Here is a 7580-nt window from a genome sequence, read left to right on the forward strand (position 1 = left end):
AATTCTTTACAATATACAATCAGCCTTATCGGGAGGGTTTTTTTTTTTTTTTTTTTCCAGCTTGTTCACTTCAGCTTATTTCTGTTTTTGTAAGATTACTGTAGTCTTCTTTGTGTTATTTTTCTATCTTGTTCAGTGTTTGTAAATGCTGACTAGATTGTGCAGTCTGCTCACAGGAATATGAATTTTAGGATTAAGACCTGAATTTATATTCTTTACTTAGTTAATTCTTTTAATTTGTCCTTGAGTTATAACTAGTTGTCTTTTCTGAGGGCAATTACAGACATTGTTAGTTAGAGAGTTTATACACAACTCACCATTCCATTAGTTTATTCCCTTCTATTTACCATTCAAAGATCTCCACAGCCAACTATAGTTAGTACCAGTAGGCAATTATGAGCTGCTGTAACACAGCTAGCTAGTTTATATGAAGCACTGTTTTATTTCATTCTTTTCCTACTTAATGCTATATAAATGTATAATCAATTTGGGAAATGATGTGAGGTTTTAGTATTGATAGATATGTAAACCCCTGTTAGTTTATTTTCTGTGCATTCCTCAATATAGTTTACTGTTTCTCTTGCATCCATTTTTTCCATCTTGGTTATGGTTTTGTACATCTGCTTAAAACTAGGTACTTCAGAAATGGTCCTGCTCTTTTGAGCCATTTCTGTCCCATAAGAAAGTTTCCTGCTCTGTTTCTCAGACACAAAGTCTGAGAAATTACCTATACTCAATGCCAGGTTTAAGGCCTAGGGCAAAACATCTTCCATCTGCTGGGAGATTCCTTTCCTAACTCTGGTGCAAGAACTGCAGCAGGTACCAAAGTGTCTCAGTCCTCCTCTCCAAAACTATCCTTAAACTGAAGCGTTGGGTTAACAGTCTTGGCCAAGGAAGTCAGCCTTCCCAAAAACTGAAAAGAGAACACTAGAACCCCATCATGGCCAACACTTAAAGAATACCGAAGAAATTCTAATTCTCCGTTTCCTGAACTTCCACTAGTTTCTGTGATACTGGTGAATATAAGCTTACTATGAATCTAATAAATTCAGGAACCTTCCTGAATTTATGTCTTCAGAAATTAACTCTACGGACTGAGATTTCACAAAAGTTCGACAAGCATTACTGTTTCTCTGAAAATAATTCAATTTAATCCACTGTGATGGAATCTTCATATGTATCCATAATGTGTAATGAGAGAATGACCTAGGGGATCATAATAATGCTTATTTGTTAGTTTGCGAATACACACTACAAATAGTTCAGCTAACTCAGACTGTATGCCAGGACATATCTACATAGCTTTTCAGTGAACAATCTCTCAAGTCATAGTTCTCAATTTCTCTTAATAAGGGAATGATGAAATAGAAACTGGGGAAGGTGAGAACATTATAGCTACTTATTAAAATGTAATATCTATTTTAACTCTCACGTGAGTAATGTTTTAACTGGGAGCTAACAACTGTCTAGAGGTTCAGTCATATAATCTGGAAAATGAAAATTAAAAAATGTAAATAGAGAAGAATGTAAGAGACTAAAAGCAAATACCCAATATGTTCTAATTTTCATAACTATTTACAAATCATTCTGAATTGTTAGTAAATGGTTTATCTGAAAAAATAATTACAGTTTTTTGGATGATGTTTCTGGATTGAATCAACAAAATTTTTCAAACTAAGTACCAAGTGAGCCATTGGTAAAAATCACTGTATCTATAGCAGACAAGGTGCTATTTTGGATTGCAATTTAGAAAGAGTCTACTTATTTCACTCTTGAAGTAAATATATCATAGAATTATGGTAATTTTTAATTCTGTACAGAATCGGGGATGGAAAGGAGCAAAATTTGCTCCATTTTTAGGTCAGTAGTTACATATGAGCTAAAAATAAGACTGGAAGGTGTTATCTCCTTAGTCCATGGATTGAGTAGCATTGCAGGAAATACGAACTGGACCTGCAAGACAATTTTCCTTTTAACCAGAAAGTGTCTAATACTGCTGTGCAGGTATGTCATTGTATAGTATGGGTAAAGAGAAATACTGTATCCAGGAGCCCTAAAAATCTTTTAAAGAGAATAAAATGAATATATTTTCTATAGACACAAAAGGATTTAGGTCATGCAGGACCAAAGTCTGGCATTAGTTCAAAGACCTTGCTTAAATGCTTCTGCAGCTCCATGGCAATGCCATCTTTAGCCTGCTGGCCACTGGCAAATAGCTGGTAAATCATTAATTTTGATGTTGAGGATAGCTGCCAAAAACAGGAACAGAAATATCTCCTCTATATAATTTCTGCGGATGCTGAGAAAACAGGCATGGCTTACTCAATAATGTGCTACTGGCAAGTCCAAACCTCCAAAGTTACTCACCATGCCAAGGACAAACTAGGAAACTTTCTATGTAGATGCTTAAGATGAGCTCATTTCTTTGTAAAACATTTGCCACAAGGACTGTTGAAACAAAAGCTCTCCAGAGGATATCACATCAGCTCCTGGTAGTGTCTAAGGCAAGCTTTTGATGTTAGCTTTAGATACACATGCTGTTGCAGAATGATTCAGATTAGACAGCAAGGGAAGAAAAGGCTAATGGTACCTGCTGTATAGTGAGCACACTAATAGAGCTTCTCTGCTTATTAACCCAGTCTACCCTTAACCACTGCTCTGGCTTACCTGAAACACAAATGCATGTAGCCTAGTTCACCTTTTTTTTTCCTACCGACATGAGTATCTGTTGGAGCTAAATTACTGAACAGATCTGCACATCTTCCTTTTCCCGATACTAGGTTTTCTCTTGCAAAGGAAACTTTGATGTATTCCGAGTGGGAGAGTATTTCACCATCTACAATGTAGGTAATGTGGATAACTGGTATTACAGAACTGCACAGGATGATCTGATGTGCACTGACTTTAAACTGTAGAAGTTTAGTGTATTCAGTGGGATTTGGTGTCTCTCTCCAAATGTTCTTTGCCCCTGACTGGACTCAAGCAGAACACTTAAATGTGGATCTTTCTGTATCTGCTTTGGTGATACCTCTTTAGATACCATCATGGTGCAGGCAGGTTTCCTGTAGAAGGTCATTCTGTCTTCTAGTAATGTTGCAGAAGTTGTAGATTGTAATCCTGGGAAGAATTCACTTCATTACATTTATTTCATACACTTACATTACAGTCACCCTCTGTGAGATGGATAGACTTCTTGTTAGCCAGGTCCATTACACAGAAGAAAGGTCTCCCTCTTCTGGACTCTAGCCTTTTTGGATGTATTCAAATATAAATTCATATGTCTGCAAGCAAATAACAGAATACAGGCATAGGATGAGGGAAGTCAATTCAAAAAAAGCAGGTAATTCTTAAAAGGGCTCGGTATTCATGGTGGATAGTTAGTTAAACATGAGCTTTAGTTCAATTGTGCAGCCAAAAGAGCTCATCTTGACAGACTACTGAGTGAGGATTCAGAAACTACATCTGTATTTGGTGCTAGCACAAGCATTTCTTGAATACCATATACTGTTGTCTATAATTAAAGGAACATTTAAAAATGAGTAGCATTCTGATAAAGCCATGAGAATGGCTAAGAATATGTTTATGCTACATATCCTGGGTAGCTGCCACATACTCCTACTGATTAGTGAACTGACCAAATAGTATGGGATCATATCAAAGCCAGACCAAGTCCAGACTAATATGCTTCCATTTCAGAATGACTTACTATTTCAGATTTGATGATAACACTAGCACTATTGAACAGCTTTTGGGTAGACTGAAGGCTCAAGCCTCTGTCCAGAATATACACCACAGAAGTGTACTGTAGAACATACTGGGTAGTGACACATTTAAAAGACTTCATTTGCTTTGTTTACCAAACACATGACTAAGCACTTTGATTGCAATCTACAGCTATCTATTATAGACAACAGAAAGTTAAAAGAGATCTCTGCAGTTAGTAGACAAGAATATAAGTAGGAGTCAAGATAAAATATCTTTAAACAAGGAAACAGGTGAATGGTTTGGACTACTTTAGACTAGGAATCAGGTGTATAACTAGCAGTAAGGAAAGCTATCCATGACAAAAATTTTAAAATCACATTATCAGATATTTCTCTTGTGCTCTAGTTCTAACTTTCATTGCCTTCAGTATAAGAAGTAAACTAGGTCATAGTAGTCTCTCCTGTCTCAATTATCAGTTTAAATAATGAACTGATCTCCCTCAAACCCAAACTTCCACAAGCTTTTCAAGTGTTAAAGGTGTCTGAGCTTTCACAGCAAGCAGGCCTTTCTTGATACATTTTCTTGCTAACTAATTAGATTCTGATAGTTTGCAAATGATGAAAATTTTAGGCTAATAATATGCATATTATTAGCCTAAATTGAGCCTAAAGGTTTGTACAAGTACTAGTGAGTAAATGAGACAGATTATGTTGTCATTAACATACCACATTCACTTGAAAAAGTAGCAATATCAGAAAAAAAAATAAAAGACAGTCAAGCCACCTGAAAAAGTGATGGAAAAGGATGATGTAAATTTTGTCACAACACATTGAATAGGAAAACATAAGGACTAGGGATAAATAGAAAATAAATCATAATAGTGAAGATTTCAGATCAGAATTTATCTTTGAATAAGATAGATGAAATGATGAAAACATAAGATAACAGCTAAGTGCAGTGGACTATTAAATAAAAGTTTGGAAAGATGAATTCTCAGTATAAATCAGAGAATGATAGATGTTTTTTCAGTTCAGAGCTGCTAGATGTTTGAGGGTTTTTTTGGTTTGTTTTCGTTTTTAGCTAGGCCTCATAATTCAAATCCTTATCAAGATCAAATTAAACTTTTGTTCTAGAAATATTACACCTTATTCTGTTCTTCATGCAATACAGCTTGACCAGTCAACAGCTTCTTTCATTTCTAGATCCCCTCAGATATTTTTGAAGTCATGTCAACTTTCTTGATGTCGATGGCATTATAATAAAGCAGAGCACAAACTCAAAGTGGTCACTTTTTAGGCAGCCTGCCAGGCTTCTGGAGACATTATGCTTGTGACATTCTTCTGAACAGTAACATTCCAAATAGATTAAATCCATTAAAATAATGGAGCAAACCAGGGATGTGCAATCTAATCCAATAGTTTGGTATGACTGCAGCAAAGCAGATGGCTGCTTGCCCAAAATTTTTCATGCGATATATAACAGCCCATAGCAGTATTCCAGAAAACATAATAAACTTACTTACTTCTTTGCTGTTTTCAAATGCTGGCTTCCTTGACTTGGCTAGTAATAAAAATCTTAAAAGAAATGTTCGTTATTTTATATATTATGACATATCAAAAGGGATGAAAAGTAATTGCATATGACAAAGAAGCTTTTTACATTACAGTTGATTTGTCAGGATACTTAACAATATTAATCCCACTGTTTGTTTAGACAACAGCATACATGTGTTATGTCCCATGGACACACTTAAGCCCTCATTAAAATAAGAGGATAAGGAATAGTGAAGACTCAGTTGTTGCTCATGTCCTTCATTAATATAGGGAATCCAGTTAGGGGTTTCATGCCAAGAAGGACTGAAAGTTAGGTAATGGAATCAATATGGACAAAACATCTTAGAGAAGTCCAAATGTTATAAGGTAATTAAGTTTCCTTTCCCTACATTCACCCCACTTTAAAGAGGCGTCCAAATACCCTTTTGTTGTCTGCAGCTTACACGATAAGCTCAATTAAGATAAAAGTGCTGATAAGCATGCACCATAGAAGAACTTTATCAGCCTGATTTTTCCAGGAAAAACATAGGTACTTACGACCCGTCTTGTGCCTACATAAATTTGGCAGTTCATGTAATTGCATTTTTAGGTGCCTAAATTCCACAAAACTTACTTTTTAGGTTCATTCAAGGCATCTTCAGATCTTGTGCTGTTGTATTTTATGCTGTATAAAGACATACTAGTTTTGTCCCAAAGACTGAACAGCCTAAACAACGTTAATGTGAGAAGGCAGAGGGAAATGCAACATACCTTAATATCCCATTTATACCATCATGAGTGGCAAACAGTCTATACAAAATTCAAGTTCTTTATATCTGAAAAGACCATTATATGTTTGAAAAGAGACCATAAGAACAGTTTAATTCATTGTCTATTGCAACAAAACTCAGTGCTAAAGGTTAAAATTTACCTAAAAATCCCTGGTTATTTAAACTATTAATCACTCAGCATATAAATTACAAGATTTCCAAAAGCATTCAACACCTCTCAAGGACTTCAGTATGCACTTGTTTTAAATCAAGAGAGAAATATATTGCTTGACAAATATATAAAATATAATAAGCTTTAGCAAATTAACATTCAACAATCATTTTTAACATCTTGACTACTGCATTACCATTTATTCACAAGCTGACAACCAGACAGAATCTTAAATATGGCTGAGCTTCAACCATTGTTGGTTTTTTTCAGTAAGAATTCTAGATCTCTGCCTCAGCAAATAAAAAGACCATTTCTGGGGAGATGCATCTGACACACTCAGTAAATAATAAACTATATGCTGCTCTACTATAGACTGAAACTGTTGCAGCTGACACATCTGATTCGTGCTGAATATTATCTACCATTGTATGTGTTTTCTTACTAGATATTTAAAGTGATCCACATAGGATCTCATCTCTAGTTGAAGTATTTTCAAAAATAGGCCCCAAAAAGATCTCAGTAAGTTCACTCATCTGATCCAACAATACCAATTTCTGAAAGTTGTTTGTCAAACTAGTTTTAAAAGACTCCAGGGCAATATACTCCAGGGAGTCACAACCCTCTAAAACCTTGAACAGTTTGCAATGTTTAGCCTGCATCTTCCTTCCTGTAATCTAAATCTGCTACTTCCAGTCTTACTGGACACTGAAAACATTATTCTGATTACTTCACTTAAGTATTTAAAGCTTTAGAGTATCTCACTTGAGACTCATCTTCTCTAGACTCAGAAAAATCCTCTTGAAATAACTTAATCTTTCTCCTTCTCTTTAGGCCATGTCTTCTGTATTTCTGATCAGTCTCACTGACCTGTACTGGAATTCTGCAATCTGTCTTATTGGCAGATATTTTTCCTTGAGTGTAACATCTGAAACTAGAAACAGTACCTTGCTAATGCCTTACTTATGCTGAATAGAACAATATGATTAAAAACCCATTCTCAAAAATAAATAAGACTGCTTCTTAGTTCACTTATCTGACAGAGAGGAAGCTGAGTTAATGTACACATCAGATAGATGTGCAATACCACAGAAATTAGTCAGTAACAGTAAGATCACTGTCATAATAAAGCAGAGCAGCATACTAGGCCCATTTGAATGACCACATATAGGAGCAACTTTTCATGTCTAACTGGCATGTTTGACAGAAGTCAGAAAACAATCTGCTCCCCGTATGTAATATGTAATGTCAAGCTTACCTTTTTGAATTTTTGGTATAACACATACGTATTAACTCAAACATTAATCTTTGTTTCATAAAGAAGTGAAATTGGTAGACTTTGATCTCATCCAAGGTGCAAAGGATTCTGCTGATCTGGAGAAATGAGTCAGAAGTGAATCATTA

At 35.3% G+C, this 7580-nt stretch overlaps 1 protein-coding gene across 2 annotated transcripts in view; it reads left to right on the plus strand.

The window, feature by feature from the left end:
* CYP2R1 (cytochrome P450 family 2 subfamily R member 1) overlaps positions 1-7580 on the plus strand; it is a 23518-nt gene that overhangs the window by 11815 nt on the left and 4123 nt on the right. The gene's annotated exons all lie outside the window — the stretch shown is intronic.

This window comes from Rhea americana, unplaced genomic scaffold (assembly GCF_003343005.1).
Source record: "Rhea americana isolate MKP2758 unplaced genomic scaffold, rheAme1 scaffold_49, whole genome shotgun sequence".
Taxonomy (NCBI): Eukaryota; Metazoa; Chordata; class Aves; order Rheiformes; family Rheidae; genus Rhea; species Rhea americana.